Source organism: Lolium rigidum, chromosome 3, assembly GCF_022539505.1.
Source record: "Lolium rigidum isolate FL_2022 chromosome 3, APGP_CSIRO_Lrig_0.1, whole genome shotgun sequence".
Taxonomy (NCBI): Eukaryota; Viridiplantae; Streptophyta; class Magnoliopsida; order Poales; family Poaceae; genus Lolium; species Lolium rigidum.
The window spans coordinates 123,513,878-123,521,042 of NC_061510.1; positions in this window are offsets into that span (position 1 = coordinate 123,513,878).

Genomic DNA, 7,165 nt, shown 5'->3' on the forward strand with positions numbered 1-7,165 from the left:
AGCGGTACCGGCCTAAGTACCGCTCGGGCAGTTTTTCCTTACTGGATCCTGTCCGGTACCGAACCGGTACTGGGCCGGTAGTACCGTAACCCAGTTACGGTACCGGCTCGGTACCTGGGGCGGTACTACCGGCCCAGCTCCCCCTCACCAGCCCAGCCACCGCTGCCTTGCCCCGCGTGGGCCGCGCCGCTGCAGCCCAGCTGCTGCTCCACGTCGCCCGCGCCTAGGCCCAGCTCCACCGTGCCCGCTCGCTACCACCACCAGCTCCCGCTCGTGCGTTGACCCGCAGCAGCGGGATCGCTCGATCCGAGCGCGCGCGCTCGCTCCAAATCCCCCGCACGGGAGAGCCCTGGCCCCCGGCCCCACGCGCTGCTGCTGCAACGCCGCATGCCACGCTGGCCCCGCTGCTGTCTGCCACCTGCTCTGCCGCTGCGTTGCTGATCCCTCTCTCTCTTTGCATCTGCTGTTTCTCAGATTTTGACACAAAGCGGTAGTACCGCTTTGCACAGCGGTACTACCGGTTTTGGCCCGATTTTCAGATCTGCTTTTTGGAGGAAAAACGGTAGTACCGCTCTGCACAGCAGTTGTACCGCTTGGGGCGAATCTGACCGTTTTTCCAGCCCCCAACAGCTATATTTTGGAGCCCCTATAAATACCTCTCTTCCACCTCCGGCCAAATTAACCCTTCCCCTCCATTCTCTCTCCTCCATTGTTGACCTTGAGTTGCTTGATCCTCCTCTTGATCCCCCCACTACTTGTTGCATATTTTTGGGGGAAAGGATAGAGGAGATCTAGATCTAGAGCTTCACCAATTGAATCCCTCTCCAAGTGAGGGGATCTTGCTATATCTAGATCTTGGAGTTTCTTGGTGTTTCTCCTCATTTTGTTCTTCCTCCCTTATTCCCCCAATAGCTTATGTAGCTTTGTTGGAATTTGGGAGAGAAGAACTTGGGCATCTTAGTGGTGTTCTTAGCCATTGCGTTAGGTGCATCGGTTTGGGTTCTCTCCGGGGTTTCGATCTCGTAGAGGGCATGTTACCTTAGTGGTGTTCTTGCCTTAGTGGCCATCTTGCCTTAGTGGCCATCTTGCCTTTAGTGGCCGTGTTGCCTCTTGTGGCGCCGTGTCTCCTTTGTGGCCTTGTAGCCTTAGTGATCCCATCGTCTTAGTGGCGTAGTGGTCTTTGTGGCGGTGTGGCCTTTGTGGAGTGTGTTAGCCTCTTGTGGCGCATTATCATCCTTGGTGGAATTGGTTTCCTAGGTGGAGTGTGTTAGCCTCTTGTGGCGCATTAGCATCTTGGTGGCTTGGTGGTGTGTTATAGCCTCTTGTGGCCGTGTACTTGAGAGCCTCCGTGTTGTGGAGTTGCCTCAAGCCGATACTTGGCGTTTGCCCAAGCTTGTACGGGTTCGGTGACCACCCTCAAGTGTCCCTTAGTGGATCGAGGCTTTCCTTTGGTGGAAAGGCTCGAGGAGAATATGGTGGCCCTAGTTGGCTTCTTGGAGTGCCTCGTGCCTCCACACCGCTCCAACGAAGACGTAGCACCCTTGGGTGTGAACTTCGGGATACATCGTCGTCTCCTCGTGCACCGGTTACTTCTCAACCCGAGCTCCTTTACCTATGCGCTTTACATTGTGATATCTATCATGCTTGATGTGCTATACCTATCTTGTTATCACCTTGTTGGAGCACTTAGGCAAACACCTAATTGATAGGCCTTGAGCTAAACTAGTAAACACATGTGTAGTTTTATTCCGCCTAGTTTAGCTCTCAAGTAGAAGTTTTTATACACCGCCTATTCACCCCCCCCCTTCTAGGCGACGTCCTAGTACATTCAACCTATGTCATTGTTCACTCTAATGCGTACACTATAGCTTAACTTTGCTCTATAGCTTCACTTTTCATTGATAGACTTTAGTTATATATCGATCATCCACAAACTACACGAAAAATAATGTCATCGGAAGATTTATTAATTTGTGCGGTTTGCTTTGAGAAGACAAACTCCATGCACCACATCTTAGATCCCTGCGGCGGGGCTTACTGCATCCATGAGTATGTATCTCTTCTCTTTAACACCAGTGACGCCCATATTTATCTCAATAATTATATGAAGAGGTATCTACATGAACAAATGATTTCAGTCAGAATAAACAAATGCAATAATGATATCATAAGATACACCACACATGCTGCTTACTTCAATCTTAGGTACTTCCTCCATTGGTTTGTCCGCAAAATACGCATATAGTGATCTTAACACAGACTGCAAGAGTTTCCCTCATGCACCCTTAATACTGGAGCACAAAACATTGAGAAAGCTGAAAAGACTAGACTTGCTTACCTAGTGAGCTATGACTACCACTGGCGAACGCTGCCTCTCAAGCTCAATTATTTTTTTTAGAGCATGCAAAATGTGTGCCATATTTTTATAGAAGAAAGAAAACAAGTTTACAAAAGATTACAACCGATTGCAAACAATCAGCATAACCCGCCAAAACTCCACACCTAGCACCTAGGCGTCACTTTCGCCCTAGGGTTTCCTCCCCTCCATTTCTCACACTCAACCGGAGCTTGAACTCGTCATGGATACTACCTACCAACTGTGAAACATCGCACTGATCCCGGACATTGCCAAACACCCTAGCGTTGCGCTGCTTCCAGATTAGTCAGGCCGTGGCGATGACCAGAGAATCAAAACCCCTCCTATCCTTTCTTGCCACCCTTGCTCTGGCCTCCGTCCACCATGATTCCAGGGTACTATCCAGCCCCGGCTCCTGGAGCACAAGCCCCGCTCTTCTCATCCCTCGGAACCATACTTGTCGTGCATAAGCTCATCTGACTTGCACGTGGTCTACATTGTCTTCGTTCCGCAAGCAGACTGCGCAGGGGTCGGGATTATCTTGTAGACCATGTCTATGCCTCCGATCAGATGTCCAGAGCCTGTATTGCAGCGCCAACCAACCGAAAATTTTGCACTTCAACGGAGCCCAAGGCCTCCATAGCGGGGTTGCCATACTAAACCTGATGCTACCCTGACAAAGCATGGTGTAAGTTGATGCGCGTAGATGTACACGACCGTTGGGAACCCCAAGAGGAAGGTGTGATGCGCACATCAGCAAGTTTTCCCTCAGAAAGAAACCAAGGTTATCGAACCAGTAGGAGGCAAGAAGCACGTGAAGGTTGTTGGTGGAGGAGTGTAGTGCGGCGCAACACCAGTGAAACCGGCGCCAACGTGGAACCTGCACAACACAATCAAAGTACTTTGCCCCAACGTAACAGTGAGGTTGTCAATCTCACCGGCTTGCTGAAAACAAAGGATTAAGCGTATCGAGTGGAAGATGGTGTTTGTTTGCAAAGAACAGTAAGAACAATGATTGCAGTAGAATGTATTCAGATGTAAAAGAATGGACCGGGGTCCACAGTTCACTAGAGGTGTCTCTCCAATAAGATAACTAACATGCCGGGTGAACAAATTACAGGCGGGCAATTGACAAATAAAGATTCAATACATATCAATGATGATTACTATGTGATTTAATCAGGGCATTACGACAAAGTACATAGACCGCTATCCAAGCATGCATCTATGCCTAAATAATCCACCTTCAGGTTATCATCCGAACCCCTTCCAGTTTTAAGTTGTAAACAACAGATAATTGCATTAAGTATGGCGCGTAATGTAATCAACACAAATATCCTTAGACAAAGCATTGATGTTTTATCCCTAGTAGCAACAGCACATCCACAACCTTAGAACCTATTGTCACGATCCCAGATTCAATGGAGGCATGAACCCACTATCGAGCATAATTACTCCCTCTTGGAGTTACAAGTATCAACTTGGCCGAGCCTCTACTAGCAACGGAGAGCATGCAAGAACATAAACAACACATATATGATAGATTGATAATCAACTTAACATAATATTCTATATTCATCGGATCCCGCCAAACACAACATGTAGCATTACAAATAGATGATCTTGATCATGTTAGGCAGCTCACAAGATCTAAACAATGATAGCACAAGCGGAGAAGACAACCATCTAGCTACTGCTATGGACCCATAGTCCAAGGATGAACTACTCACGCATCAATCCGGAGGCGGGCATGATGATGTAGAGCCCCTCCGGTGATGATTCCCCTCTCCGGCAGGGTGCCGGAGGTGATCTCCTGAATCCCCCGAGATGGGATTCGCGACGGCGGCATCTCTGGAAGGTTTTCCATATCGTGGCTCTCGGTACAGGAGGTTTCGCGACGAAGGCTATTTGTAGGCGGAAGGGTAGGTCAGGGGGCGACGCGAGGGGCCCACACACTAGGGCCGCGCGGCCAGGGCCTGGGCCGCTCCGCCCTGGTGTGTAGCCACCTCGTGGCCCCACTTCGTTTCCCTTTCGATCTTCTGGAAGCTTCGTGTAAAAATAGGACCCTGGGCGTTGATTTCGTCCAATTCCGAGAATATTTCCTTACTAGGATTTCTGAAACCAAAAACAGCAGAAAACAGCAACTAGCACTTCGGCATCTTGTTAGTAGGTTAGTGCCGGAAAATGTATAATAATGTTGTAAAGTATGTATAAAACATTCAAGTATTGTCATAAAAGTAGCATGGAACATAAGAAATTATAGATACGTTTGAGACGTATCAAGCATCCCCAAGCTTAGTTCCTACTCGCCCTCGAGTAGGTAAACGATAACACAAATAATTTTCGAAGTGACATGCTACTAACATAATCTTGATCAACATTATTGTAAAGCATATGAGATGAATGGAGTGATCTGAACAAAAGATTGCTAACAAAAGATAATGACTAAACAAATGAATCATATAGCAAAACTTTTCATGAATAGTACTTTCAAGACAAGTATCAATAAGACTTGCATAAGAGCTAACTCATAAGCAATAAATTCAAAGTAGAATGCATTGAAGCAACACAAAGGATGATTAAGTTTCAGCAATTGCTTTCAACTTGTAACATGTATATCTCATGGATATTTGTCAACATAGAGTAATATAACAGGTGCAATAAGTAAACATGTAAGAATCAATGCACACAGTTAAGACAAGTGTTTGCTTCTAAGATAGAAAGAAGTGGGTAAACTGACTCAACATAAAGTAAAAGAATGACCCTTCGTAGAGGGAAGCATGGATTACTATTTTTGTGCTAGAGCTTTTATTTTGAAAACATAGAAACAATTTTGTCAACGGTAGTAATAATTCATATGTGCTATGCATAATACTTCCTACAAGTTGCAAGTCTCATGCATAGAGTACTAATAGTGCTCGCACCTTGTCCTACTTAGCTCGGAAAACAAGGATTATCATTGCATAACATATGTTTCAACCAAGTGTCACAAAGGGGTACCTCTATGCCGCCTGTACAAATGTCTAAGAAGAAAGCACGCATTGGATTTCTCGCTTTTGATTATTCTCAACTTAGACATCCATACCGGGACAACATAGACAACAGATAATGGACTCCTCTTTTAATGCTTAAGCATTTAACAACAGTTAATATTCTCATAAGAGATTGAGGTTGTATGTCCAAACCGAAACTTCCACCATGATACATGGCTTTAGTTAGCGGCCCAATGTTCTTCTCTAACATATGCATACTCAAACCATTTGATCATGAAATCGCACTTACTTCGGACAAGACGAACATGCATAGCATCTCACATGATATCCAACAAAGGTAAAGTTGATGGCGTCCCCAGAAACATGGTTACCGCTCAACAAGCAACTTATAATAATTAAGACATATAACTACATATTCATCACCACAATAGTTTTTAAGCTATTTGTCCCATGAGCTATATATTGCAAAGATAAAGGAATGAAATTTTAAAGGTAGCACTCAAGTAATTTACTTTGGAATGGCAGAAAAATACCACATAGTAGGTAGATATGGTGGACACAAATGGCATGGGTTTTGGCTCAAGGTGTTTGGATGCACGAGAAGCATTTCCTCTCAGTACAAGGTTTGGGCTAGCAAGGTTGTTTGAAGCAAACACAAGTATGAACAGGTACAGCAAAACTCACACAAGAACATATTGCAAGCATTATAAGGCTCTACACTTGTCTTCCTTGTTGTTCAAACATTTTACCCGAAAATATCTAGACTTAGAGAGACCAATCATGCAAACCAAATTAAACAAGCTCTACGGTAGTTCTTCATTAATAGATTAAACTACATGATGCAAGAGCTTAAACATGATATATGAGAGCTCAAACAATTGCCAAGTTGTCAAACCATATGCAGCATTTTCTGATTCCAACCAAATAGCAATTTAACGAAGCAATTTCAGCCTTCGCCATGAACATTAAAGCACAATTAAGAACACAAGTGTTTCATATGAAAAATCGGAGCGTAATATCTCCAATATAAGGATGGTGGGATCCAACTTTATTCAAACCAAAACAAAAATAAAAGCAAACCGACGCTCCAAGTAAAGAACATAAGATGTGATGGAATAAAAATATAGTTTCACTAGAAGTGACCTGATAATGTTGTCGATGAAGAAGGGGATGCCTTGGGCATCCCCAAGCTTAGATGCTTGAGTCTTCTTAAAATATGCAGGGATGAACCACCGGGGCATCCCCAAGCTTAGACCTTTCACTCTTTTTGATCATAGTATATCATCCTCCTCTCTTGACCCTTGAAAACTTCCTTCACAACAAACTTCAAGCAAACTCATTAGAGGGTTAGTGCATAACCAAAAATTCACACATTCAGAGATGACACAATCATTCTTAACACTTCTGGACATTGCACAAAGCTTCTGAAAGTTAATGGAACAAAGAAACTCATTCAACATAGCAAAAGCGGCAATGCGAAATAAAAGGCAGAATCTGTCAAAAACAGAACAGTCCGTAAAGATGAATCTGTCAGGGGCACTTAACTTGCTCAAATGGAAAAACTCAAAACTAATGAAAGTTGCGTACATATATGAGGATCATGCTCGTAAATTTGCAGATTTTTTAGATTTTTTTACAGAGATCTCTGCGAGAATTCGTGACAGACAGCAATGCTGTTTCTGCGCAGCGATCCAAATCTATCATCAACTTTAGCATAGAAACTTTACTTGGCACAAAAACATGATAAGGAGAGGTTGCTACAGTAGTAAACAACTTCCAAGACTCAACAATACATTAAATAAAATAAAACATGGGT